The following is a 27,853-nucleotide window of genomic DNA, read 5'->3' as shown; positions in this document are numbered from 1 at the left end:
AAAAGACTTCTCTGCTCTCCGTTTATGGAGGGTCTGGACAGAGCTTGCTGTCTCCAGCAATGAGCAGGGACTCAACAAAGGAGGCTGCCTCTGTGATGTCTTCATTCCAGCCAGCACTGTGGATTTGGAAGACAGGCATCCAAGGCATCCTTTATCTATCGATCTATCTATCTATCTATTGATCTATCTCTCTATCTATCTATCTAAATGTCAAGCAAGAATTCTCATTATATATATATAATGAGATATATATATATAAAATCATTTGTAGTCCTGCCTGGATTGGGCTGTTGTAGTTTCCCATTGACCTTAATCACAGGGCGTGGTAATACTAATTAATACTAATGGATCTCCTGTATTCCATGCATACTCTTCCTTACTTCCACTGTGGAGTAGTACACTGATTTCATCTTCACAGTTAGGGTCAATCATCCCAGCCAACACTGTAACTCACTTCTTAGCCTGTTGACTTAAAGGTAGGAGGAGCCCAAGGTGCCCAGGTGGCAATCTTAACTTCTGTTTAATGGAAGCATTGTTGTGTCTCCTGGTGGCAGCATTCCTCCCTCTGGAACTAAGACCTCTAGTTGAGCAGAATGTAATACTGCGGGAACAGGAAGCAAAAATTTTGCTAGTGGTTCACTAGGGGTGATAGTGAGTAGTGCCACTTCCATTTCTATTCTTTAATTCCTGGACCCATGAATCCTGGCTATAGGAGAAACAGTACCATGTATTGGATGCTGATTCAGAGCATACATGGCCTTCTGGAGAACTTTGCCCCAGCCCTGAAAAATATTGTCACCTAGTTGGCATTGTAATTGTGACTTCAGAAGGCCATTTCACCATTCTATCAATCCAGACACTTCAGGGTGATGGAGAACATGGTAAAACCAGTGAATTCCATGAGCGTGAGCCCACTGCCACACTTCTTTAGCTGTAAAGTGAGTGCCTTGGTCAGAAGCAATGAACACTGTGTGAAATACCATGATGGTGGATAAGGCATTCCATGAGTCCACGGATGATAGTCTTGGCAGAAGCATTGCATGCAGGATTGGCAAGCCCACATCTGAGGTAAGTGTCTATTCCAGTGAGGACAAACCTCTGCCCTTTCCTTGATGGAAGAGGTCCAGTATAATCAACCTGCCACCAAGTGGCTGACTGATTACCCCAAGGAAATGTGCCATATTGAGGTCTCAGTGTTGGTCTCTGTTGCTGGCAAATTGGGGACGCAGTAGGAACCATAGCCAGATCAGCCTTTGTAAGTGGGAGTCCATGTTCTGGAGCCCATGGGTAACTTCCATCCCTGCCATCATGGCCACTTTGTTCATGGGCCTTTTGGGCAATCACAGGGGTGGCTGGGGAAAGAGGCTTAGTGGTGTCCATAGAACAAGTAATCTTATCCACTTGATTATTAAAATCATCTCTGCTGAGGTCACCTGTTGGTGAGCATTCACCTGGGATACAAATATCTTCACAGGTTTTGACCACTCGGAGAGGTCCATCCACATACCTTTTCCCCAAATTTCTTTGTCACCAATTTTCCAATTATGCTTCTTGCAAGTCCCAGACCATCTAGCCAAACCATTGGCTACAGTCCATGAATCAGTATATAATTGCACATCTGGCCATTTCTCCTTCCATGCAAACAGCACAACTGGGTGCACTGCTTGAAGTTCTGCCCACTGGAAGATTTCTCTTCACTGCTATCCTTCAGAGATGTCCTAGAAAGCTGAAGTGCTATAGCTCTCCACTTTCAGGTGGTGCCTGCATATCGTGCAGAACCATCTGTAAACAAGGCCCTAGTCTTCTCTTTCTCTGTCAACTGATCATAAGAAACTCCCCATGAGGCCATCAGTGAGGCTGGGGATGAGAAGGCAAGGTGGCAGGAGTGGAGACCAAGGGCATTTGAGCCACTTCCTCATGTAACTTAATTGTGCCTTCAGGACCTGTTTGAGCCTGATCACATATATACCACTTCCATTTGATGATTAAATGCTGCTGTGCATGACCTACTTTATGGCTAGATGGGTCAGAAAGCAGCCAGTTCATGATAGGTAGTTTGAGTCACATGGTGACTTGATGACTCATAGTCAAACAGTCAATTTTCACCAAAGCCCAGCAGGCCAAGAGCTGTCTCTCAAAATGAGAGTAGTTATCTGCAGAAGATGGCTGGGTCTTGCTCCAAAATCCTAGAGGACTCTCCTGTGATTCACCCATGGGAGCCTGTCAAAGGCTCCAAACAGCATCCCTATCTGCCACTGACACCTCAAGCTCCAAAGGATCTGCTGGATCATATGGACAAAATGACAGAGCAGCTTGCACAGAAGCCTGGACCTGTTGCAGAGCCTTCTCCAGTTGTGGATCCCACTCAAAACTGGCAGCCTTTTAGGTCATTCAAAAAATGGGCCACAGTTACACACCCAAATGAGGAATGTGTCACCTCTAAAATCCAAATAGGCTCACTAGGAGTTGTGCCTCTAAAGCAACGTACACTTTACCTTAGAAGGAATATCTTGATAGACCCCACACAACTGGACCTTTATAAATTTTACTGAGTTAGAAGATCCCTGAATTTTAGTCAGATTTATTTCCCATTCACTGGCATGCAAATGTCTTACCAATAAGTCCAATGTGTTTGCTACTTCTTGCTCAGTGGATCCAATCAGCATAACATCATCAATGTAATGTGATATCTTGTGGAAGCAAAAAGCAACCAAGGTCTCTCTGAATAAGACTATGACACAAAGCTGGAGAGTTGATATACCCCTGAGGTAGGACAGTAAAGATACATTGCTGGCCATGCCAGCTGAAGGCAAATTGCTTCTGGTGGACCTTATGGACAGGAATGGAGAAAAAGGCATTTGCTTTTTATTGCTCCATATAAGGCATTGCTCCATATTGCAGCAATGGCTGCATACCAGGTACCAGGAGATGTGTTAATTTGCTCAAGCAATGAAACCACATCAGGTACAATAGCTGCAACTGGAGTCATCACTTGGTTAAGCTTCCAGTAATCCACTGTCATTCTCCAAGATCCATCTGTATTCTGCACAGGCCAAATGGGGGAGTTGAATGAAGATGTGGTGGGAATCACCACCTCTGCATCTTTCAAGTCCTTGATGGTGGCACTAATGTCTGCAATCCCTGAAGGATGAGATATTGTCTTCGATATGCTATTTTTCCAGATAGTGGCAGCTCTAATGGCTTCCATTTGGCCTTTCCCACCATAGTATCTCTCACTCTAACAGTCAGGGAGCCAATGTGGGGGTTCTGCCAGCCGCTAAGTGTGTCTCTGAGAATTAGGCATTCTGGCACTAGGGAAATGACCACAGGATGAGTCTGGGGACCCACTGGACCCACTGTAAGTAGGACTTGAGCTAAAACTCCATTCATTACCCAACTTCCATAAGCCCCTACTTTAACTGGAGAAACTCGATGATGTTTTGGTCCCCTGGAATCAATGTCAGCTCAGAGCCAGTGTCCAGTAGTCTCTGAAATGTTTGATCATTTCCCCTTCCCTGGTACACAGTTAGCCTGATAAAAGGTCTGAGGTCTCCTTGGGGAAGGATGAGAGAAAGATCCACTGCATAAATAGTCAGTAGTGTAGTGGGGTCTTTCTTCAAGGGGACCTAGCCTCCCCTTCATTCAGGGGGTTCTGGGTCTGTAAACTGGCTCGAGTTTGGATATTGATTGAGTGGCTGTGATTCTCTGCTTTTATAACTCCAATTAGTCTTTTGTCCATTCAACCTAGAAGTTTTCTGTTTGTATAATTTAAGTAGGAATGCAGTAGGCTTCTTATCAATTTCACTTCTAGGAACACAGTAATTAGCCAATGCTAGAGCTCTACACTCAGATTATTCTGATCGCTGCTGCCTCTGCTGTTCATTATGGTAGCTACATCCACCTTGTCTGTGACAGTTAAGTGCTGCCACTTGGGATCTGATTATTCCTATTGTATTTATATCTTGCAGTTGAGTGACTGTGGTTCCCACCATTAGATCTCACATACAGAGAAGAGCAATTATAGGGCTCTTTAAAGATGCAGGTGCTGCCCTCACAAATCTATTTCACAAGGCATTGGTCTAGGGTACATTTTCTGGACCCTCCCAGTTGGGATGAGTAGGTCTAAAGTGACTAATCCACTCCACCATCTCAATCTCCCTAAGCTGTTGGTTCCCTACCTCTACATTAAACCAAGGGAGATCAGGCATTTCCAGCTCACTCACAGTGGGCCATGTTTTAATTCATATTTCAGCTAACCAAGCAAATAAATCATTAGAACCCTTTTAAACTCCTTGAGCTGCAACATTAAAGGCAGAGTCCCTACTTAGTGGGCCCTAGTCAATAAATTCAGCCCAATCCAACTCTATTTTCCTTCCACCATTATCCCATACACCTAATATTCATTTTCATGCCTGTTTTCCAGATTGCTGTTTACATAGAGACCTCAAACAGTTATTTTCGAGTGTAGTGCACCTCTTCATTGGTCATACTCTCAACCTCACCTCCAGGGGCCTGCTAGGACTTTAGTCTTATTATAAGTCTAGAAGCAAACAGAGGTGTTGGGGTGGCTCCTGAGGAGAATCAACATTATTTTGCCTGGCAACTGCCTCAGGGGAGGCCATCACTATTGCCTCAGGCAGCACAGGGTTTATCTCCTTAGACAAAGGTGGAAAGGCTGATGGCAGCATGGGTCAGGGAGGGAATGTTGCCATTACTGGGGATGGGGAACCTTCTGGCAAAAAAAGGTTCATCGTGTTTTAAAAACTCAGTGTCCCCAGCTTCATCAGGGTCCTCCCACACATCCCCATTCCAAGTTTCAGGGTCTCATTATTTTCCAGTCAATGCCCTCACTTTAACAGTAGACACCTGGTGGGGCTGTGCATGCATCTTTCATTGCAGGTCAACCACTCGCATGATAAAAGCTTGTGTATGTTTTTCCACAATTTCAGCTCTTTCCCTACAGGAGATAAAACTCAGGGCAATCTTAGCAGATTTGAGGCTCAGTATCTGCTTCTGAAGCTGGGAGACAGAATCCCTGAGTTCATCATTTTCTTTCATCACTTTTTCCAGTGAATTTAGGAGAAATCAACTAGCTTCATTATGTTCCTTGGTTCTCCACATATGGTCAAAAGTATATAAAGAGTCACTAAACTCCTTGCCTCTCATGAGCAGTAAGTCAGGAGTATCAAGTGCATTTATTTTGCATAACTCTCTAAAGAGTACATGCCAAGGACTATCAGTGTTCTCCATACTAATAGAAGCAGAGTCCTTAGCATTTTTGGGTCTATTCATATTAAGCAGCCAACTCCAGAAATCCTAAAACCAATGAAAGAACTCCATCCTTAATATTCTGTTCCTCTAGAACCACTCCTGGTACCAAAATCTCTATTAGTCAAGGTTCTCTTAAAGGAACAGAACTAACACGATATAGAAGGGGAGTTTATTAAGTATTAACTTACACAATCACAAGGTCCCACAATAGGCTGTCTGCAAGCTGAGGAGCAAGGAGAGCCAGTCTGAGTCCCAAAACTGAAGAACTTGGAGTCCGATGTTTGAGAGAAGGCAGCATCCAGCATGGGAGAAAGACATAGGCTGAGAGGCCTACATTAAACCCTTTGCATTTTCACATTTTTTTTCTTGTTTTATCTGTCTGCTTTATATTTACTGGAAGCTAATTAGATTGTGCCCACCAGATTAAGGGTGAATCTGCCTTACTCAACCCACTGACTCAAATGTTAATCTCCTTTGGCAATACCCACACAGACATGCCCCGGATTAATACTTCTATATCGCTCAATCCAATCAAGTTGATACTCGGTATTAACCATCACAAAGATCTAACTACTAAAGACAAAGCTGAGGACTTTCCAGTCCATGGTTTCCCAGGCAATGACTCAATTCCTACTGGACAACCTTTAGCATTGGAAATCATCCATTCATTCACTACAGGTGACTAGTTTCATCTAAGACTTGGAAATTCAGGCAGTAGATCATACTGCAACATCCATAATCCACTACCACCATGTACTGGCTTATCTTGACCTAGAATAGCAATTAACTTAGATATTTCTTGGGACATATGCCCATACGGAACAAACAGGCTGGCCATATGAGAGCAATCTTCTATAATAAAAGCTGGCCAGACTTGAGATAGTCCCTCAAAGTTGTTGAGGCATTTAAATATTCTAAGGTTTTTATATAGTTCTCTTTTTGTCCTTCTTGGAGTTTGGCTTCACTGTTGCCCTTCTCCAATTAGGCCTACAATATTTAAATGGAAGTTCAAAGTAGCATTTTCAGATAAATTTGGAAAAAAGTGAAGCCATATCATATTCCCAAGCTCTACTTTTTTCTCAGCTAGCTGGGCCAACTGGACCACAACATGGACTTGGTTTAATGGCCCAACTAAATAATTTACATCTGTGTGGTCTTGGCCATTGTCTCAAATGGGTGAAAATAAAAATTGAAATGGAATTTTAAGGATAATCAGTGCTGGTAAATTGCCAAAAAATGACCATACTTACTAAAATCTCCCTAATGACATGGAAAGATTGATAATTTATGCATTTATGTAGCTTAGCTCAGCAAATAAATCATTCAACCTACATTTATTGAGTGTCTATAATATGCTAGTTTCTGAAAATAAGAGGTAAATTAATGAAAGACCTATGGTAAAGAGCTTGCAGCATAAGCAGGAGATGCAAAAGCAAATATAACTTCCTATCAATGTGATATATGCTAAAGTATAGGCATGCAAGGGTGCTTTGTGAACAGAGGGCAATGATATTTTTCTTATAATTAACAAGCATGTATATATATATACACACACATATACACACTATATATACTATATATTTTTATATATCACTATATATGTTGTAGTGATGTGGTGTCTGTGTGTGTGTGTGTGTGTTGATTTGTGTATACTCAGCACAGGGCACTACATATAGAATGTATCTATTTATAAGAAAGAACAAAGCCACTTCCCAAGTATTTCTTTCTTTTTTTGCCCAGTATGCAATGCTTCCTGTTTCTCTAGTAACGAAAGTGTGTTCATCTGTCAAATGGAAAGGTATCTCATGTATACCTTATATATATACACACACTATATATATATGCTATGTATAGTATATATACACTACATATACACTATGTAAGTGTATATGTAAGTGCCCTGAGTATACACTGTATAGATATATAATATATATACACTCTGTGTGTGTGTGTGTGTATATATATATATATATAATATCTGTATCTATATATAGCACCCTGTACTGACTACTCAGCAGAAATAGCCTAAGAATTCTGGGAGCCACCTTGTTACTTCCTAATTCTCAGTTGCCAAGGCTGCAATGATTAATCTTCAGAAAAGCTACAGTTTAGCACCTGTTGAATGATATTAGAGGAAATCTTCTGTGTTGCAAATAGAGAATATTTTAGGGAGGCTGGACTCAAATGAATCCAGGTTTTGATATCTTTCTCCTTCTGCTTTAGCAGACAAATAATCTGTTGCAACTTTGCTGCTTCTCTTCCATAGCTTGGCTCTGTTCCCGTGCACCATTTTGTTCTAGGGGATGCCTAAACTGATTCTTCAGTGTTAGCCAAAACAAATGAGGAGCTTGGCTCTCGGTCTGGTCGCAGCAGCTGCTGTGATTGAAGTTCTCTGCACCTAAGACAGTGGGGCAGCTTTCCATTTGACAGATGAACACATTTTCATTACTAGAGAAACAGGAAGCATTGCATACTGGGCAGAAAAAGAAAGAAAGAAATATTTGGGAAGTGGCTTTGTCTTTCTTCTATCAATTGTGGTTATTGTTCAGCTGAAATGCTGGTGAGGAGGTTGATGGTGTGGGAGCCTGATACCCACGCCTCAGGCTTCTTCCCGTTAGACTGTAACTGTGAGCTGACAGCTGTATGGTTTCTTGACCTCAGGTTGCCTCAGCCAGAAAAATTCTTTACAGGTCTGCTCTTGGAGGCAGCTTCTGTTCATGTATGCAGCAAAGGGCACAAAGAGGCCAGGAGGTCTAGGGAAACTCACATATCAAGGAAAGGGAAAGAAACATGTGGCTGTTTCCATAGGTTTAGTCATACAATGGAGCTAAACTGTAAAGTGAGTATGTGAAGGCCTTCAAAATGACTGCTCCAGACTACTATGGTGGACGCTACTGCAGTGGGACTGGATAATGGTTCCTGAGAGAATACAACACATCTCCGGTAGGGCAACCTTGTGACAGTCTTTCCTTCATCACTTCATACTCAGAAAGCGTTTTAATTAAAATGGTGGCTTGGAAGGCATCCTTGATTCCTGGTTTTATGTATTGAGTCTCTAGATAAATGTTGGTGCCATTCACAGATGTAAGAAATCCAAGAGGCAGAGGGAGGAAAAGCAAAGAAAGGTAAGAAGAAAATGCATAAACCTAAGGTGTGAAGTTGCAAATGGAATGTTAAAAGTTTAGTGTAAGTATTGAGAGATGTCTTCAAGGCTAAGAGGAGACCAGAGTCCTCAAAGATATGTGATTTCTAGATCATGTAAACTATATTTACAATGATCACTGTTTAAAAAAAAAAGCCTGTCTACCATATATTCTATGGAAAAAGTTGGATTGCCTGTCAAAGAAACTAAAATGTATTGAATAACTACTACCTGTCAGACACCTTGCTAGATGCTTTATATAAGGACATACCCATAGCAGTGCAAAATATGGGCTCTAGATTCTTTGTTATATACATCGAGAAGCTGAGGTTTAGGCTGTCCAAGATCACATGGTTAAGTGACGAAGCAAGAATTCCAACCTGGTTCCTGGTATCTTCAAACGTTTCTACGCATTTGAGCAGTTCTTATTCTACACACATGCCCCTGGGCTTTCCCACCTATATCCATATCAGACATTCTTAATAACTCTCAGCACTCTTTCCTGCCTGGCCTGGACAAAGTCACAGATTTCTCTGCATAGGACTCTGGGCTGCTAATAATTGATGGGAGTTGGCATGCAAGGTGAATCCTATTGGCAATCATTGCGCCTTTACCAATGGGTCAATGTAGGAGGAGGGGAACTAGTTTTGCTCTCATATATCTTTACTAAAGACTTGAAACATAGCTCACTACGCATTGTCTTATCATTGTATATGTCTCCATTATGTTCATTAATGGGTTCCTTGAGGACCCACCCGGACTGTATCTCACTTTTGCATCCTTGTCACATGACATACATAATGCTTATTCTTTGGTCTTTAGAAAAAGTACTCAGATTTGCTTATCTGAAGCATCTTCAAGTTTCTTCCTACCTCGTAGTCCATGTTCATTTTAAAAGCATTTGATTAGGTCTTGTTGATTGTGGTGACTGTGGAAAAGTCATGGAACTTGGTTAAAATTCTGCAGTACGTAAGTCACAAAACCAAGAAAAACCCATTTTTCTGTTTTCTAGTGAACTGTTTCCTCTTAAACACCAAGACTGTAGAAATCTCATAGAGGCCTAAATTTCAGTTAAAGCTTTCTAGGATTCTGTATGTTTTTGCAAAGCCAGTAGAGTTTTGTTTTAGTAAAATTACTATATTTAGAGTAAGCTTTTGATAGTCCCACACCTTATTTTAATTTCTTTATCTTTTCTCATCTGTAAATTATACTTTTATATTTGCTCTGGGCAAGTAAATCTGTTCTGAAGTACAATCAAGGATACTCTGCAAGGAAAATGTTATGTACAAATGCTACTTCCTATAAGCAAGAGAATTATTCCTATGAGTTACTAGATTTTTCAGACTCTCAATTTTCTCCTTGGTGATAAAAATATCAGAACTTACCTCACAGAATTATTATGGAAATTAAATCAACTATTTAATTAATTTATTAAGTAATTTTTGTATAAATAGGTTAACATATAATAGGCATTTAATAAATGTTAGCTCTTATTACTGTTAATACTAACATGACTTGCTTAAGGGATGACAGAAAAAAGAAGAAGGACCACCACCATGACTCTACCCCCTAAGTATTATTATTTTCAGATCTGTGATTCCTGCTTACCATAGATTATTGATTACAGAATAGTTTTGTTTTGATATTTCTCTATGCATCAATCTATAATAAAGCAAGTCAAGGTCAACTATCATGCTTGCCATGCCCACAGCCTTTCCTCAGGGAAATCACCTTGTAGACACCTCTTGCTGAGGGATTAAAAAGAGCATCCCTGGAGTCTCAACCAAGTAGTCCTGCTTCTAACCCTATCAAATGAGACCATGGGGCAAGCAACTGGCTTGAGAGTAGCCAATGTCCAGGCTCGCCAGTGGCCTGCAAAATCTCTAAATCTCTATTCAGGAACAAGCTAATCTGATAAGATCCTCTCAACTCTGCAGTCAGGCAGGCTTGGGAACTGTGGAGAAGGTTAGGTTATTCACAGTGAGAGCCAAATTCTGAAAGGAGTCACAGAAAGACTCCATGAAGTAGAATGAGGGCATATACTGGAGTTACGAGAAATGGAAAATTATTTAGTAGAAGAAATGCTTAGCAGAAAAATCTAGCAGAAGCCATGAGGGCACATTTGCTGCTTATGATGGCAATCTCTTGATGAACTCCTGTTAAAAATTCCATGCACCTGTGTGCCTCATCCCAACTCTGAGGCTCCTTTTGGAGGTCTCTGAATACTCTGCTGCTTTTTTCATGTCATATTGTGGCTTGAGGGACTCAAAGCTGTCCTGTGACCCATCTGTTGATTTCCTCAGTAGTTGCTGCTCTACCACCCAAATGCCATATTGGACCTGGAGTTTCTCCGTGAGGCTTGCAGTCTTCTAGACTGCATAGAGCAAAAGAGAAAATGGTACATTCTATTTTGAAATGCTCACAGATCATCTGGAATTTCTATCAGGGGTTCTAGTGTTCCTATGATCTCCAACCACAGCTGGGACCTGAGCTACATCTCAGAGACTATAGAGCACCCCATTAATTCACATTTTCCCCCTTCTGTTCTCAGTTAATGAATTCTAGTGTCACCGCATCATCTTCCTGACTCTCCGGCTTACGGTGTACATGGTGGGGTGTTCGGTTTGGTTCGGTTGTGCGGTTGTTTCAGAGTATGCAATATGCGTTTATGACTAATCCAAGTTCATTTTTAAAAAAACACTATACCACTCATGGGTAACTGAAGTACCTCATAACAGAAAATTCACAGTACCTAACTCCCATCTCTTACAATATTATTGTCATTTTTTTTCACTTATCCACAAGCTCTACTCTGAACACATTACCACTATTATTATTTTGAACAAACTATTATCAGTTAGATTAATTAAGAATAAGCAAAATGAAAGATTTTAGTTTACCTTAATTTATTCTTTCTCTGATATTCTTCCTTCTTTATGTAGATCTGAGTTTCTGACCTTTATCATTTTCTTTATCTCTGAAGAACAACTTTTAACTTTCTTATAAGATAGATCTACTGGCAAAAAGTTCCCTCAAATTTTGTTTGGCCCAAGAAAATCTTTCACTCTCCTTTTGAAGGATAAATTCATTGCACAAAGAATTGTTGTTTGTTGGGTATTTTGCTTTCTTTTAACACTTTACATATTTTATTCTACTCACTTCTTGCTTGGTTTATGAAGAGAATTCTGATGTAATTCTTATTCTTATTTCTTTATAGGTAAGGTGAGCCCCTAAATCCCTAGCTTATCTCAAAATTTTCTTTTTGTTTTTGATTTTTGCAGTTTAAATGATATGCTGAAGTGTAACTTTTTTTGTACTTATCAAGGTTGGTGTTTTTCTGAATTTCTTAGATTTGTGGTTTGGCACCTATTATTATTTTTGGGAAGTTCTCACCAGTATTACTTCAAGTATTTCTTCCGTTTATTTCTCTCTTTCTTCCCTTTTTGTTATTCCTATTACATATATAGTATACCTTTTAAAATTGTCCCACAGTTCCAGTGTATTCTGTTACATCTTTTTCATTTTCTTGTCTGCATTTAAGTATTGGGAATTTCTATGATCTATCTTCAAGCTCACTGATTTTTTCCTTGGTCATACCAGTCTACTGATCAAAGGCATTTTTTATTTCTGTTACAATGTTTATCATTCTTAGCATTTTCTTTTGATTCTCTTCTCAGAGTTTTCATCTCTGCTTACATTACCCATCTGTTTTTGCTATACTGTGTTTTGAATCTTCCAGGCCTTGGCTCTTCCACATTTAAAGCCAAGGAAGTAAAACAATTCTGTTTCTATTTCAAGTAGTTGGTACTTGCAATAAAAGACATGGCTTTTAAGGCTATTTTTCCTGCTTTAGATCTACCCAAATATACAGAAGAGTTCCAAAGTGAGGCATTTAACTCTTTGTTTGCTACCAGCTCTACTTTGAAGATAGCACTATAGCAAGTTGTTGATGCTGCTTGAATCATCAGAGAATGGGGAAGACGAGAGTGAATAGACCTCAATATTAAAATATCCTCCTACTATATTTTGCTTCTTAAGGGGTTTGTAAAACTTGGAACATAGAATTCACATTGCATTGGCCTAGCCAAAGAGCAAGATAGTCCTAACCAATCCTGTGAAGGTGACAGAAGAAGTACCTCCACTCCTAGCCTGAGAATTATTTTTAAGGTTAATTTACCCATTAATTTGGCCAATTGATTCACACTCTGGTGGTTATAATGAATAAAAGGAAACCCAAACATACTCACTCCACTTCTATTTATAAAACAAGAGAAATTTGATGGTGTACTTGGGGCTGAGCAAAACTAACTGAGTTGACAGCTAACCAAAAACTCCAAAGAGAAAAAAAAGGTCTGTATAGAGGAAAATAATCTATTCTGTAGTTCTGTATGCTATTCCCCTCGTATGTTGTTTGTGTAGTATCAGTGTCATCTATTTTATATGGGAATGTTACTGACTATAATGCTTCTGTTGATATTTCAAAAAGATTCTAATCTCATTTCAGTAATAGCTTCTGTCACTCCCAGCAACACATATGCCATAACATTCTTGGTTAAATTGACAGAAATATTAATATGCTCAGATTTTATATTATTTGACCAAGTATATGTCTCTTTCTTAGTATTAAATTACCTTTGTTTTCTACACAGTGTCAGAGCCTGGCTGCCCAATCCCAGTGCATTCGGAGATTATTCACTAGAGACATTGGCCTTGTCATCTCTGCATGATTTTGTTCTTCTCTAGCAGAAGATCTTTTTAAAGCTCCATGAACTTTCCTATCTAAAGCATATACTTTTCAATCTTCTGTGACTCAAAGAACTTGGTTTTTGTCTTACTTCTCATGTTCATTTTATTTCATTAAAATCATTAACTCGCCGAACTGGGATAGATTTATGGCCCAGGCCTACACTTTCCCTACCAATTTCCAACTCTATTCTTGAACTCATTACCTTCCATGAAGCCAGGAAGCGATTACCTAAATATCCCCTGTTCTTTCCATCATTCATCATAGAAAATGGTTTTAAATCCCTTTATCAGCTAGTTGGTATCTCACTATGTGTTTGGGTTACATAGTGAGCAACATTTTGGAAGAGGTGTTACTTATGAATTTTCCACCCCTTGGCATCAGAATCCACATAGGAATAAATATGAGTGGCTATATCTAACACTTTCTAAATATAAATGGGGTTTGAGAAAAGTAAAAAAATAAGAGATGTTAAATGGGACTGACTTAATTAATATAATAGAGTAAAACAGTAATTTTCTGTAAATTTGATAATGAACATATTGATATGCCATAAAGCAGTGATAAGCAGTACCAAGGTCAGTGTCTGGCACATAGACAATAATCAATAAATATTTGTTAATAAATAATAGAGATTTTTATATGAATTTTGAATTTCCTATCCACTAAATATTGGTACAAAGTCATGGGCATACTATGATCATCTGGAAGAATTTTCTAGGAGATTCGATGATGTTTTAGCCTACAGGGGCATTGGGAGAGGCAATCATGTCGGAAAGAGGAACTAGAGAGTTTCTCTTAAAACTCTGTATAGGGCTGGTCGCAGTGGCTCACGCCTGTAATCCTAGCACTTTGGGAGGCCGAGGTGGGTGGATCACCTGAGGTCAGGAGTTCAAGACCAGCCTGGCCATCATGGTGAAACCCCATCTTAAAAAAAAACAACAAAACAAACAAAAAACAACAACAATAACTCTGTATAGGAATTCTTTTTGCCTATATAATGCTAAAAATGTTGCCTATATTTTTACCTATTTTAATCTGACAAATCAGTTAAGGTAGTGATCGGTTTTTTGTTATTATTTTTACTTCAATAGCTTTTGGGAAATAGGTGATGTTCAGTTACATGCATAAGTTCTTTAGTGATGATTTCTGAGATCAGTGCACCCATCACCTAAGAAGTGTACACTGCACCCAATGTGTAGTCCTCTATTACTCATCCCCTCCCACCCTTTCCCCCCAATCCCCAGCCAACATCTTTATTATTTGGTTTTTTAATTATGGTCATTTTTGCAGGAGTAAGGTGGTTTCACATTGTGGCTTTGATTTGTATTTCCCTGATAATTATTAATAGTGATGTTGAGCATTTTTTCATAGGTTTGTTGGCCATTTGTATATCTTCTTTTGAGAACTGTCTATGTCATTAGTCCACTTTTTGGGGATTATTTATTTTTCTTGCTGATTCATTTGAGTTTCTTATAGATTCTGGATATTAGTCCTTTGTTGGTGTCTAGTTTGCAAATATTTTCTCCCATGCTGTGAGTTGTCTTTGATGGTGTGTGAGTGAAAGAAGTTTTCTAAAGATACTTTTACTCATACGGCACCTAAGATTAAGAGATGACCTGTTGCCCATATTATAAGTGATTATTTTTATTTAGAGTAGCTTTGGAAGGTGAGAGAGATTCTGGAAAGTTTAGGGCCATCCTCTCACCAATAGCTGTCTCACCAAGACAGCTATTGGAGCCACTATTACTCAGGTTTCTGACATTATTGTTTTTGTTCTAAGTAATTCTTCATCGGGTTTACAGTGTTCACACATTACAAAAACTATGAAAAAAGGTTTCAGTCTCTGTGATGCAACTGTTTAACACTTGCTTGAATAGCAAGATGTTGTTAGTTGTGGTCATAGAGAAATACTTCTTTGGATATGTATTATGAAGTGTCTGCTACCAATTACTTTTATTCTGGCAGCGGTTTGTTCTCCCTAAGTGCCTCTGCATTTTTCTGTCTCTGTCTGTCTGTCTCTCCCTCAGATGCCTCTCTGTTCTATCTGTATTGTGTTTCCAGAAGGGAGGAATATTCCCCTTATTTTCGGATAGAATTGGCCATTTTTAGGTTAAAAAATGTGCTCCCATCAGAAAAACATTTATCCAAAACACTTCTAAACATTCTTTCTGGCTACAGCTGCTCAAGATTTTACCCTCTAATCATTTCAGGCCCATTAATCCCGAAACTACATATGTGGCATTTTTAAAGTATGGAATCCAGAACAGAACTCAATACCACAGGTGAGATCTGATCCCAGCTTTCTCATAGCTTGAAAGGCATGTAAATTCCATCTGGGGAGATATTTTGAACTTGAAGAACTGATGACAGATTGCCTTTATTAAGCACCCTCTGAAAACAGAATATTATGTTCCACCTTGGAGGGTCAACAGACTTATGGACAACCTTGTAGAAGGCAGAGAATTTACTCTAAAAACTTTAATGTAAGGTGGAGCTGAAAACCAAGCCACTACTTGCTGCTAATCATAAAGCCATATCAGATGAAATCCCTCCTACTGGTATTTGCATAGCCATCGAAACATGAGAGGTTTAGGTTTATAATGACACGATTTATTCTGTAATACGTATTTGACGCATATCTTATCAGTGTCTGATTATCCTGCAATACAATACGTATTTGATGCATTTCTTATGGGAACCTCTTTGGGAGCAGGTTGGGAAAAAGGAATGAATTAATACATGCTCAGGGCTTGCAATGTGCCAGCATTATCTCATTGAATTTTCAGAATTATCCTCTAAATTCAGATTGTTATTTTTTGAATAAAGAAACTGAGTCTCAAAGAAAGAGTAAGCAGTACACATTTTAATTCTGGCAGGGCCAGGATTAAAACTTAAATGTTTTATTTTAAAATCCATGCTTTTTTTCACCATGTTTCCCAGGAGGCTGCCTGTGGGTAAAGTAAAAACTGTATTCTTTAAAACCCTATAATACAAGATGAGTAACCTACAACTGAAACAGTTCATAATGCTTAATTGTTGCAATGATTCTAAATTGAAATATACCAGAACTTACCATGTTATTACAAAAAAAGTGTCATCAAATTATTTTAGGAATATATCACCCCATTTTTCTTGGTATATTCCCTCTGCTCTGCATACCTTTTATAAACTGTTGGTGATTGAATAGACAGTCTTGCAACACTCACATATGTACATTCATTAGGCATTCTTTTCACTATCATTTTCACTCCAGAAATTCTATTTCTTCTACGAAAGTGGTGGATTTTTTTATCAGTGTTGACAAGTTGCTGGGGTGAATCTTTGCCTTTCAAGACATTTAAAGCAGATAGAAAACACTGATGCAAAGAAATCTATGAATGCACAAGAAATCATAGATAGTAATGTCTTAAACATCCAATTTTTATCAGTGAGAAAATGAAGACCCAGAAAGGCCTATAAACAGAATGTTACAGTAATACCTACCCCACGTAAGATGACTAGGAGATTCATTTTCCAAACTATGAGACTTTCAAGAATGAAAAGAGGTGCCACCTGGATAGGATGGCGGGAAATAGACATTGGGACTGTCCCAGTCAAACCGGAACATATAGTTATCCTAACCTCTTTGTAAATTTATGACAATGAATTAAAATGGCATACTTCCAAGCACCTAGATTAATGCCTGGCACATATTTAGAAAGTGCAAAATAAATTTTGGTTAACTCTGAATCTGAAAGTCCAGTTGCCCAGAAAGTTGATGAATGAGTTGTGAGCTAGACACAGTTTTTCTAACTTATAATGGTAAGAGTCAATAGTACCAAATGAAACAAAAACAAAAACACAAAGCGATAGCTAATCCTTAAGTTTTACTTTTATTTAAATTTTTTTTGTTCTATTTCTAATATAGCAAAACTTCCTGTCATGTTATTCGTTCAATTTCATGGGTAGGCCAAATTATTCAGTGACTTTAGTACAGAAACACATCAATAGACAACTGTGAAGATTCATAAATACAGCAGGAAGGAAAGAAGTGTCAAAGAAAGGGAGGGAAGAAGTAAGGAAGAAGGATGGTAGAAGAAATTGTTTCCTAAGATGTAAGATTATGTCAAATCTGTATCCAGACAAAATGTTACACATTTTATATGGAGCTGCTCTGAAAGGAAACTAGATTCAGTACTGACTTATAACTGTAAAATACTGTGAGACTTACCCCCATTCTACTATCATTTTATTGTGTGAAAATTTCCTACATCTCTGTTTTAGTTGGAGATTTTTTTATTGGGTGCAGTTCGCTTTCAGAGCCCTTGAATTCACTCCTTCTCCACTTTTGCCATAAGGATAGCTGCACCATTCCTTAATTTATGGCAAACCAAAAGTGAGTGACCTAGTATCACTTGCTCCAGTGTTAAGTTATGAGCACCCAGGAGTACTTAAAAGATAATATCTAGGCCAGGCGCGGTGGCTCACGTCTGTAATCCCAGCACTTTGGGAGGCCGAGCCGGGCGGATCACGAGGTCCACAGATCAAGACCATCCTGACCAACATGGTGAAACCCCGTCTCTACTAAAAATACAAAAAATTAGCTGGGCGTGGTGGCACATGCCTGTAGTCCCAGCTACTCGGAAGACTGAGGCAGGAAAATTGCTTGAACCCGGGAGGCGGAGGTTGTAGTGAGCCGAGATCGCGCCATTGCACTCCAGCCTGGCACCTGGCGAAGGAATGAGACTCTGTCTCAAAAAAAAAAAAAAAAGGTAATATTTGTATACAATACTTTCTTAGGTTGTGTCAGGTAGAAGCTCCAAGTTTTATGTTTTGATTCTGTCTCTGTCCAAAGAGTCAGAGAAGCATTCCTTTCCTACTTCCAAATCCAAAATATTGGCTTCCTTCAGGATATTTCTGGTTGAAATCGTATCCCTGGAAAGGCAGCACATGGATGTATTCTGCTACTTGCCATTTGTCTGATGGCAATGAAATTTCAAACGTTATTCAGGCTTGAAATCTGGCCCTTGCCCAGACTGTTTCGACTTTTTCACTCTCCCCTGTTCTGACTGGCTGGCCATTGCCAGCCCCACTTGGAGGCTGGTCATCTTCTAAGGACTGGAAGAGCAAAATCAGCACCTGACTAGCATTCCAACTATCAAAAAGGCCAGCACAAACTGGTCTTCTCTATAGCTGCACACTGAGCCATTCCCAGTGAATACAAGCCACTTTACAGATAGCAGCATCACTTTAGAAATGTTCTGTTCTAGTTTTATTGCACTAAAAAAATAAGGAATCTGAATAATACTAATTAGTCACCCTAAAGCAAATTAATGTAGAAAACCTGCCTCCCACTATATAATTGGATTATGTAGTTCATGGAGGGATATGACTTGACTTGCTTATATTCAAGTTCATATTTTCTTCAAGAAAATCTCCAGGATTTTTTTCAAGTAAGAATTTTCAAAATAAGATTCCCCTCAAAATGACTACATTTTTCCATCTTAAAATTGAGGATTGTGTTCACCTGTTTGTGCATCACTATAAAGAAATACCTGAGGCTGGCTAATTTATCAAGAAAAGATGTTTAATTGGCTCACGGTTCTGCAGGCTGTACAAGCATGAGTCTGGCATCAGCTTCTGGTGAGGGCCTCAGGAAGCTTTCGATCATGATGGAAGGCAAAGGAAGAGCAGGTACATCCCACAGGGAGAGCTGGAGCAAGAGATCGGGAAGGTATCATGCTCTTTTAAACAACCAGACTTGGCATGAAGTCAATCACTGCCAAGGGGATGGTGATAATATTTATAAAGGATTCATCCCCATGATTCAGATGCCTCCACCAGGACCCACCTCTAACACTAGGGATTACATTTCAACATGAGATTTGGATTTTATTTTTAAGTCAAGTTCCATTGTTCTTCTCTCTCTGAATTATACATGCAAACCATATGTAAGATTGTATTTCTAAGTCAAGTTTCATTGTTCTTCTGTCTCTGAATTGTATCTTCATTTTTTCTCTATGGTGATATGTTTTCTTCCAAGTACAACCAAAAAGAATGCTTGAAAATGAACAGTTAAAAATGAAAATGCATTTTTTTATGGTGCTGTATATTTTACCAAACATATTGTTTCAGTTAGGGTAGAATAGTTTAGGCTGTGGTAACTAATTAATCCTGAAATCCCAGTGCTTAACACACTAAAGCTTTATTTCATGTTGTGTGACATTTTCAATGTGAGTGAGCTAGGGGCTGGGTTCCTCATTATCTCACAAATCACAGGCTGATGAAGACTCCATCATCCTAAACACATGCCTTTGGGGTTTGCTGTGCCAGCCTTAGAAGACATTTATTCTTTTGTGTTTTAGACTGAATTGACAATGTATCACTTTTGGTCATAGCATGTCGGCCAGATTTTGTCACATGGCCCCACCTGGGCTCGAGGCATGGGTGATCACTTGGATGTTCCATAAGCAACAGGTGTCTCTGCCACATACACTTATACCAATGTCTTCCAACAGCATAATGACTTCGTGATGCTGATGCTCTTGCTACTACTAATAATATAGCAACCATTTATCATTTCCCAGGTCTGTATTAGCAATGAACTCTTGAAACCTCATTCCACTCATTTAGAAACCGAGGTTCAAGAAGAGTGTGTCACTTCAGGTCATCCTGGAATCAGATGCCATGGTACAGTTAGAAAAGAGATTTAACAGGGCTAACCCCTCTGAAAAACACAGAGGAGAGAGCAAAGTAAGACACAGAAAGCCTTCAGACCATGCTGCAGGTCTGACAATGTGAAAGATGGAGGAAAAGAAGAGCCAACCTCAGGTGGTTGAGCAGCTTTGAGAGTTGCAGTTAGCCCAACACAAGCTCCCAAGGACAGATGGACAGTTGGAGGAGTCTCACATTGCATAGACATGGCCAGGCCCTAGGAACTCTGCATGCTTAGGCACTGACTGGGAGCCCACATTTTTAGTTCTCATCTTGAGGCAGAGCCCAAAGATGCTACAGCTGAGGCTATCAACTGACTGCACTCGGCAGAGCAGGTTTTCTTCTGAAGGGCTGCCTCAGGTAGCTGTACAGATGGTAATTGGGCATGTCAGAACACAGGTTCAGGTGTCCTGGTACTAAGGCTTTCTGCTACGAGAGTGTGTATTGCTGGGTGCAAACTTTTAATACAATTATATTGCTATTAACTGAATAAAGAAACACATGAAGAAGAATTTTTTAAAAGCAATGAGGAGAAATATAAAGGTAATTTAGTCACGTGATTGCAACTCTAGCCTCATGTCTGCCATTAACAAGCTATGTGATTTTGGCAGACTCACTTGACCTCTGTGCCTTACATTTCTCAAGTGTTAAGAGCTAGATGATGATTGGACTAGATCAGTCATTCTCAAACTTTATCACAATCCCCTGGAGGGCTTGCAGAAACATATTTCTAGACCCTATTCCCAGAGTCCCTGATTCAAGTAAATCTTGAATGGGGTTGGAGTTTCCATCTCTAACAAGTTCCCAGGTGCTGCTACTAGTTGGGGCCCCACACTTTAAAAATCACTCACTAGATGCGAAGGTTGCTTTAAATTCATACACTCTATCTGTTTGTGATTCAGCTACACTACTTTGAAATTATCATTGCTATGGTCATTTATTTATATCTACCCTGTCATTCCCCATTATAGACTAATATAAAGATTGCCTTTATTACATTCTATAAACTACCTGCGTAAATAACCCCAAAATTAAATAAAAACATCTAATTTCTTACCATGTGACATGTATTGTGCTAAATACAAAACCTTTAGTTAAGAGACTGATAGAAAATACATCATTATCCTCATCTTTATCATCATCATCATTATATTTGTCATTGTCATAGCTAACACTTACTGCACACACACAATGTCCTGGATTCTGTACTAGCTTTTTAGATCCATTATCCCAATTACACAAATTCATGATTAAACATTATACTATGAGTGTTTTAAGGCAAGAGGAACAAACTGTAAAGCACAGAGACAAAGAAGCAAGAGAGGCTTTAGGACAGATAGGGTATGGGAGGAGCAATCCAGTGAAAAGAACAATGTGAATAAAGTGGTAGCTGTATATAAATGGCATGGTCTTTTCATGGAGTGAAGAGTCGTCTGGTGAAGTATCAATATATACTAGAGTGATTTTGGAGGTAAGGAAGGAATGCTGTTTGTGTAAGTGAGCGGAAGAAATAAAATGGATTCAGACATGGAATTTTTTAAAATTTAACTTTTATTTTAAGTTCTCAGGTACTTGTGCAGGTTTGTTATAAAGGTAAACTTGTGTCATGGGGTTCGTTGTACAGAAAATTTCATCACCCAAGTTTTAACTGTAGTACTCATTAATTATTTTTCCTGATTCTCTCAGTCTTCCCACCCTCCACCCTCCAATAGTCCTCCGTGTTTTTTGTTCCACTTATGTGTCCATGAGATCATGAGATGTCATCATTTATCTCCTTCTAAGTGAGGACATGTTGTATTTGGTTTTCTGTTCCTGCATTGGTTTACTAAGGATAATGTCCTCTAGCTTAATCCATATTCCTGAAAAGAACATGAACTTGTTCTTTTTCTGTGGCTGCACAGTATGTCATATTGTATATGTGCCACACTTTCTTTATCTAGTCTGCTATCATCAGGAGCTTAGGTTGATTCCATGTCTTTGCTATTGTGAGTAATGTTCCAACAAACATATGTATACATGTGTCTTCATGACAGAATGGTTTATTCTGGGAAATTGCTACACTATCTTCCTCAATCGTTCAACTAATTTATACACTCATCACAAATGTATAAATGTTCATTTTTCTCTGCAACCTCACCAGCACCTGTTATTCTTTGATTTTTTTAATAAGCCCTTTTAACTGGTGTGAGATGGTATCTCATTGTGGTTTTGATTTGTATTTCTTTAATAATCAGTGATGTTGAGCTTTTTTTCATGATTGTTGGCTGCATGTATGTATTCTTTTGAAAAGTGTCTGTTCATGGGCAGCAATTTAATTCTGTGGATCTAACACATTTGACAACCAGAGCTTAGAGCAATCTGCACTGTGCCACCTGATAGGTAAGCAAAGTCTGGTTGATGATTTTACTGTAGATAAATGGAAAGAAAGCAGTGTCAATAGTATAATACTTGCCCCAGCTCTATTGCAGAATAGACTGTGTGGCTTTGAGCAAGTCACCAAGCTCTGTCAGTATCATGCTCTCCTCTGTAACATGAATATAGCACTCAACATGCCTATCTTAAGGGTAATTAGGAGTATCAAGTATGAACGGTTTGTTAACCACAAAGGTCTGTGTATCTGTGTGCTATTATTAATAAGAATGATCTCTTCCATTTTTATCACATTTAGATTTTTCAAAACATTTCTAGATTTCTTGTTTAGCAGCAGATTTTAGTTCCTTCCAAGAAGGCCAGGGCTCCCACAGGAAATAGTCTAGCATTTACCCATTTGACTGGGGAGTGTCTTGAGCTCAGGGTGGCTTTATGAATGTGGAAAGGGAATCCCCTTTCTCACAACTTGATATCACAGGAATTCCCCCACCCACTTGAGGTAGGTTGTCTTCTCACTAAATGCAAATAAGAGACTCCCAGAGAGTTAGTCCCTGTGATGTTTTGTGGTATAGAACAATAAAAAGATGACAAAAACATAATGGAAAACCAAAACATGGTTGAACAAAACATGTAATTAATATATCCCAGGAGTTCAATTGGCTTCCTTCTCTGGTTGGAGTCTAAAGAAACAAAGAAAGGGAGCAAAATCCAATCCAATTAAAGAAAATGCAACTCAGGCTAAGGTCAAAGCTATGCTCTAGGGATCTTTCATTAACCACTTGAAGGCAAGTTCAGAATGGCTTAATAAAAGCCTTGACCTCTGGCATTAGGAATATATTCAAGGGAAAATCAGATTCTTAGCCCAGAGAAAAGATAGGAAACTTTGTCTATAATCCAATTAACAGATTCATATAGAATTGGTATTTGGAAAATTGAGTTTATCTATGGGGAGAGTGCTATAGAAGCTGGTTGAACTGGGACACCTTGGTTTTATGGGTTATCATTCCCTTTAAGCAGATGGCTAAATTGAACTCGAAGACATCCAAAGACGATTATAGAAAATAACTCAAAATTCAGAGGGGAATATTCTCAAAGAGTAGAAGATGTCAAATAATTTATATTTGGCTTTAGAGTATTATCCTAACTCATTTTCAGTACAGAATTTGCCTATGCACTGGTGTTTGGTTGAATCATTATTAAAACAGACTGGCATTCTCTGGGTCTTCAATAACTAGAGTGAAGTAAAGGTGGCTGAGAATTCTATTTGGAAACATAAAGTGTGAGATGACTAATAGACACATATGTGGAAGTGTGGAATATGCAAATAACCTCAAAAGCCATCCCCTCAACACTCAATTGTCTCCTAAGCTAAAGTCTTTTTTTTTTCTTTTTTCTTTTTTAAAATTTCCATCGGTTGTCAGGGAACAGGTAGTGTTTGGTTATATAAGTAAGTTATTTAGTGGTGATTTGTGAGATTTTCTTGCACACGTCACCCGAGCAGTATACTCTGACCTATAGTCTTAACCATGAAGTGTTTAGACATTTCTACCTGTCCCATGGGATGTTCCCTCATCACAGCAAACCCAGTATGTCTAAAACAAAACTCATCTTCCTCAACAAGTTGCCGTTCTTTTTGTCATTTCTTTTTCTGCAATGGATTTTATCATTTTTCCAAGTCACCCAAGTTGTAAACCTCTTGGGTGGTCTAGGCTCCTCCCTGTCTTTCTCTACCAAGGTCAAGTCACCAAGTCTTGTCAATCATGACTTTGTAAGAGCCATTCTATAGTTCCCTCTCTTCACTTAATCTCTTACAACTCTTGTTTAGTCCAGCATCCCCAGAATTCCTTTATATCTAGAAATGAGTCATCTCAACATTTACTTCCTGTCTTTGTATTACCTCCATACTTATCTTTCAAAAACAATCCTCTGCCAGTGTCCCCTTCCAATTCAGAAACAATGGACTTACCATTTATGATAAAGACTGCTAGGTGACTTCCAGTATTCATCAATTCACTTATTATTCCTTAAAAGCAGAACCCTGGACAATGTGCTTAGCTGAGACAATAATCTTTCCCAAGTTCCCTTGCAGTTATACTCAGTCATGTGAGCAAGTTCTAGCCAGTGAGATGTAAGCAGCAGTTGTCTTTTGAATTGTTTTCTTCAAAAGAAAGAAGCAATTTCTTCATCTTCCTTCCCAGGGATGGAATGGGATCAAATTGCTAGAGCTCCAGTAGATGTCTTGAATATTAAAATAATCTTGAGGATGAAAGACAGCAATGAAGATGACTGAACAGAAAGAAAGAGACCAAGTCGTTGATGACTTTATGGAGTTGTCATACAACCCTGAACAGCTTAATTCTGTACCTCTTTTATTTACATAGAAAACTAAACATTTGTGTGTTTAAGCCACTATCCTGGGGGTATATTACTTGTAGAAGAAGGCAAATCTGAACTGGCATACCTTTAACCCCAGGATACTCACATTTATATTTACAATGGAAACTAAGCCTCTTCTAAGTCTGTTTCTACAACACTTCTACCAGAAAAATTTCTCTCAATCAAGTCAATATTCTTCAAATGTGCTATGCATTCTTTTGTTTCTGAAATATGCACATTATCTCAGGGACCCTGACTTTCATTTATTTCTACAGAATCCAGCAAATACCTTGCACACTGGGACTCAAACAATGGAATATAATAGACTTTTCAAGATGAGGGGGAATTTAAAATTTCTCTTATCCGAAATTGTCTACATAGCAAAGAAAAATTCTTTATATATTTGGTACTCAAACTATGTTTTGTTACCGACAGCATTTTATAAGACCCCAGGTGACTCAAATGCACCTTAAAGTTTAAAAGGCATTGCATCTCAGCATCTCTAATCAAACGCTATTCAATTGCTAACAAATAAACAAAACGCCCTTTCCTGTTCTTGGACAGCTGTAATTGTCAGTTAGTCATTCCACATAATAAGATGAAAATTGCTTTCTTGGAACTTTCACCTATGATTTTCCTATTTCTGGTCTCTGGAATAACAATAAATAATGCTGATCTACCACAACTATTTGAAGATAGCTATCACTGGTTCTAAGTCTTCTCTTTTCTTTCTTTTTTTTGGTGGGGGAAAGGGGAAGGTACGTGTGATAATTTGATACATTCATATGATTTGTAAAGATTGAATCAGTGTAATTGGGATATCCATCACCATAAATGTTTGTCTTTTTTTTATGCTAAAAGCATTCCAATTATTGTTTTCCAGCTATTTTGAAATATACAATATGTTATTATAAACTATAGTCACCTCTTTTCAAAGGTAAATAATCCATTTGAATTGACATTCTTTTAAAACTTTTAGTAACTTAAATAGCAATTTTTTCTTTTATTTTTAGTTGATACATATTAATAACAATCATACATATTTATGGAGTACAGTGTGATATTTTGACATAGGTGTACAATGTGTAATGATCATATCAGTAGCATATCCATCACCTCAAACATTTATCATTTCTTTTTGTTGGGAACAGTTGAATTCTCTTTCTAGCTATTTAAAAATACATAATAAATTGTTGTTAATTATAGTCACCCGATACTTCTATAAAACAACAGAATTTATTCTTCCTATCTAGCTGTACTTTCTATAGCCTGATTTTTAGACACTTTGTCTTCTTTTAATGAATACTATGTTGTTAGTGCTCTAATTAGAATACAAAACCAGAATTCAATGTTATTCTCTGGATGTATGAGACTAGATGCCACATGAAACAGTAGGCTGTAACTTCCTTCATCTGCAGCCATAATTTATTACATGGAAATGTTTGCTAATCACTATAGTTTTGATGGTCTCGTAATTAACACATACAAATACTTAAAAATCACTTTAAGTTAAAATGTACTGAAAATATAAAAAATCACATCTTGTTTATGTATTTGCTTTCATCAGAAAAAAAACTATATATGAATCAGGATTCCTGTTTTCTAGAAAGAGCTTCATCTGCTACCACTGAAAGCCAAAAAATGTTCTATCTAGTACTGTAAGCTCTCCAGAGTGTCTCACTTTCTGTCTATATAGGACACTTTTTCGTAATGTGCTGGTATCTCAAATTCAGCAGCCTTAAGCCTAGCTCATCTTTCTGCTCTTTCTATAGATATGCATGAATGTGTCTTACCATCCTTTTAGAGAGCAGTCTCTTTGACAGCAGAAATTGATGTTTCCCACACCTAGCACAAAGAATAACTCATACTAGACACTAAATAAATATTTTTAAATGAATGAGTCACTGTTTATTCACTGGGACATAGGACATTACTAGATTTGACTTCAGCAGCATGAGTTAGGATAGACAAACCAGTAAAATACCAGAACTCTTCTTGCTATCTTCAGGTGAAATGTATAGCTCCCTCTGGGATTGTCCCAACAAAGAGGCTGACCTAGTTTAATAGAATATAAATATAGTGTGTTCCCAAAAGGTCCCCAAACACAAGATACACTAAAATGTATCTTCAGTGTTTCAAGTGGTGCAACTAATACAGATTGACCCACTTAAAATGAGCCTTTTTATACAAAGTGGCTTCTATGTAAACCAGGGCCATCCCACAGAATTCTTACTGTCTACTGTCTAGCAAGATTCCACTTCTTTCCTCTGAATAGCTTTTGAAGAATTTGTATTTACCAAAAAACAAACTCAAGGCAAACAGACAACCACAACCCCAAATCAGCAACACCACATTTGACCAAAATCATGTGGCTCTTAAAAAGAAATGTAGGCAAATGCAGAAATGGAGAAGAACATCTAACTTCAATATTTTCCATATTTTGTAGTCTCAGTTTGGACAACTTCATTCAACTTCACCTATACCTACAAGATATAGGCAACTATATCTTCTAGATATTTTGTCTGAGATTAGGCATCTATTAGAAGGTAAATATTATTGCTTTGTTTGTGGTATCATAAAGTGCTCATTACCATTAGGATCTGGGGATAATACCATTCTAGTTGTATAATTTTAGAAAAAGGGACCAGTTTACTGAAATGGACAAGGATAAGTCTTATGCAGTATTATTCATATCTTTCCATAATTAATTAAAAGATGATCGAGATTAAAACAACAACTAGTAGTGGTCCATTCTATACCTAGGGAAAGTTCACCCACTACCCTCTTCTCTCCCTTAGTGTTACTTCAGTAAAGAGAAGCTTTGGTTTAGTAATTAGCAGGGCATAGAGTGGTTTGCATTGCTCTCTCTTCTGTCAATCCCAGTCTTAAGTTTATGTCCTAGAGATGGCCAAAGGCTATCTCCCACTTGGGGGGACTTCACTGCCTTGGAAGGTCTAAAGGGGTAGACTAGGGGAAGGAGTAATGGCATAGATGGTGTAGGCCAGCTCCAGTCTGTGTTTAGAAGCAGAGGCTCATTTTTTTCCCCCACTGTGAAGCTGTAAAAGCAAGCTAATGAAATGAAAAATCTACCACCTATTGATGGAAGTTTTGGGTTGCTTCCAATCTTTTGCTATTACTAACAATGCTGCAATAGATATTCATGTATATCATTTTGCATGTGTCCTAGGATAACTCTAGGATACATTCCCAGAAGTGAAATAGCTGGGTCAAAGGGTATATGCATTTGTAATCTT

The 27,853-nt window shown here is 38.4% G+C and overlaps 1 pseudogene; it reads right to left on the bottom strand.

The window, feature by feature from the left end:
* The window catches only part of LOC135274538 (uncharacterized), a 103,434-nt pseudogene that overhangs the window by 7,526 nt on the left and 68,055 nt on the right, over window positions 1-27,853 (bottom strand).

Source organism: Aotus nancymaae, unplaced genomic scaffold (assembly GCF_030222135.1).
Source record: "Aotus nancymaae isolate 86718 unplaced genomic scaffold, 86718_ANA_hifiasm-v0.15.2.pri h1tg000012l, whole genome shotgun sequence".
NCBI classification, from domain to species: Eukaryota; Metazoa; Chordata; class Mammalia; order Primates; family Aotidae; genus Aotus; species Aotus nancymaae.
The sequence above is the reverse complement of the archived record's forward strand: the minus strand, read 5'-3'. Positions and strand labels throughout refer to the sequence as shown.